This window comes from Dendrobium catenatum, unplaced genomic scaffold (genome assembly GCF_001605985.2).
Source record: "Dendrobium catenatum unplaced genomic scaffold, ASM160598v2 fragScaff_scaffold_631, whole genome shotgun sequence".
Classification (NCBI taxonomy): Eukaryota; Viridiplantae; Streptophyta; class Magnoliopsida; order Asparagales; family Orchidaceae; genus Dendrobium; species Dendrobium catenatum.
In genome coordinates this window covers 421,306-424,486 of record NW_021319093.1, presented here as the reverse complement: position 1 = coordinate 424,486, position 3,181 = coordinate 421,306, and positions in this window count along the sequence as shown.

The window sequence follows — 3,181 nt, the reverse complement described above, 5'->3', positions numbered from 1 at the left end:
TATAATATCCCCATCTATTTCACCATCACTCTGAACATAGGGCTTGTTATGTAAAAAAAAAATTCAATAATTTGGGTTATCACAAGCCATATTGGCGATCGGTGATAGACATTGGTTTCATCCAAAGCAGGTGTTGGCCTTGTTGTTACAATGAGCATCAATGTTGGGCTTTGGCCATGCATGTTCGCGATGATGACCATTGGCATCTGTGTTTTATATCGGGTTACAGCCATATAGGCTACTATAAGTGTTGGCAATGGTGTCGACATTGAACATCAAACTTGTTAGCGATCGTGAGTGCTTGGATTGATGTTGATGTATGGAATTGACCTTGTTGGCAACAAAATGCATCAGCATTATTGTCGACAATGGGCATCGATGTTGTTGTTGACAAAGGATGTTGGCGATGTTGTGGATTGTGAGCTCCAACATATTTTTTATGGTAAATACAAGCATTAATGTCATCGATGGAGGAAGTTGGCTATGGCAGACAAATGTTGGTCTTAGCGCCTGTGGTGATAGAGATGGATACTTGGAGATCTACAAATTTGTGTGAACATTCATAATTGGTTAGAATAATTTTCTGGTGACTTGTCAAAGATATCTATTAGATTTATCTCCTACTTTCATTAAATTTCACTTGTTGTATATAGCACTGTATAGGCTGTGTTAACTCTTCTGTCTTCCATATATCCTCTTGCTTCATTCATGTTGGTTAAGTTTTTATTTCATTGCTTTGGTATTTATACAATCACTTTTTTGTTGATTCTCCAAACTTGGTAATATATCTTTTATATTTATATATATTAAATGTTGAGTGATAAATCATTAAATAATTTTCTTCTCTGGCCATTAGGTCATAAATCATTTAACAACTTTTATGATTAGGGATGCTTTAGGTACTCCATAAATTTCACTTACTCTTTTTGTTATGCTTCGAGGTTGTCTTGTTATTTTCTTTTTAATTGAACATAAAAAATTTTTAACTTATTTGTGCTTTTCTTTTATTTGGATTGATTATTTGTGAATCGATCGTGAAAATATTTCGAGAGATTTTGAAGTATATTTTGAGATTCACTAAAGTTATTTATACAGGTGATAAAATGAGTTTTTGGTCCGGGCGAATCCAACCCGAAATGACCGGACCTCGACTGATCCAATCCGAACAAGGACTGATTACACAAACTAATAAAAAATTCTAACCCGGACCCGACCCGCCCCAAATCCGGGGAGACCCAACTTGACTTACATATATGAACGAGTGCAAAGCAGGCGAGGCTGGCAAGATTAAGCGAGAGTCGCGGGGGCGAGCGCTGGTGTGATATATATAATAAATATGTTACTAAGTCGGGCAACATATTAACCACCAATCTGTCATATTAATATCTATCAATAATATATTAATAAAATAGTAACAATTATTGAAGGCTATTAAATGAGTTGTCATATCTCTTTTTTTTCATCAGAGATGGAGTGTAATTTTAGTGTCTAAAGGTTTTCGCTTGAGTAGATCTAAAATTGAATATATGGAGTGTAATTTTAATAGCAATAGACATAGTGACGGAATTGTGACTTTGGGCGATCAAGTCATTATTAAGAGTACATATTTTATATATCTTGGATCTATTGTTCAGAGTGATGGTGAAATTGATGGGGATATTATTAGCAAAATTCAATTTGTGGATGGTTGAAGTGGAGGAATTTATCGGGCTTATTGTGCGATATAAAAGCGTCCCCCCCCCCCTTAAGTGAAAATTCTATAAGATGGTGTGAGACCTGCAATACTTTATGGTGCTGAATGTTGGCCATTAAAAGAGAAGCATAAACTTTCCATATTCATAAGTCATACTTGTGTTGTTACATGCTTTCATAAGGATTTCTATTATAATCTCTCTACAAAGAATATGCATATAAAATATAAGTAAATGTACCTCTTTCCAAAACATTAACAAATAGGAAAATATTTAGATTAACCTACTAAACTTTATTTTAAACTCATATGATTAAATTATATACGTGATTGTTCATACTTGAAAACTTGGATATGAACATCCTTAAGCAACATAATGAACTTGTAATGCATATTTTCCTTTTAATTCAGTCAATTACCGGTACACATGTATAGAATTAACAAGAATTATCTTTTAAAATTAAATTATTATTATTACTTACCTCTTTGCCGATGTGTCCCCTCCAATTCTCTACTTCGTACTATTCTATGTTTGTAAGTTACCTACAAAATAATCTCTCTCAGTCTACAAATACTAAAACTTTTACTCAATAAATTGTATAAAAATTAATTCATACATAATAAACATTTACCTCGTGACCTCTCATCCACACATAATCAAAGAATCCCCTTCTTCTTTCTATTATTATTCTTTTCTTCCACTCTTTCTTTCCATTGCTCCAAGACACCACACTAAATCACTGTTCCTTCAATTAATTTGCACACTTACATCAAACTATAATTCATCACATAATTCTACATTAGTTACATCCAAATCTTAATGACAATTTTCAAATAATTTTCATTCAACAATACTGTTAATACATGTACCGATCACTTAATTTGCCGTTATCTTCGCTGCCAAATTCGACTGTGCCAATGCTACATTAAATTTACGATTCCGTCTTCAGAATACTGTGCCAATCTCAGTTTCTTGGCGAATTATTACGTCCAGTAACCGAACGTCCGGACACCCAATCCAGACGCGCCATGTCACTCGAATACACTGAGCTCCGATGTATTTGAATGACGTGACGTGTATGAATTGGTGTCCGGACGAATCCAGATACCGGACGTAATAATTTTCCCTGTTTCTTTGCACAGGTCGAATCCTTCTATTACTGTTATGCAATCTTATCTAGAAGTGGGACCAACGTAACGTGAAGATGCCCAAACGATGTATGCTTTGGATGGCTAAGTGGAAACTCTTTTTTATAATAATTGATTCTTTATTATTTTTCTTTTAATTTCTCATTTATGTTTCTTTTATTATAGTAATTATTATTATTATTTGGATATTTAGACTAATTAAATAAAATTCATACACACAACACATACAACCCTCAAAACTAAAGTCTATTGATTGATAATCAAAGCTTCCAACCAACAAACCCGCAGAAGCTGGCTTAAAGTAAATGTTTGAATTATAAACATTTTCTCTCTTTCATAATA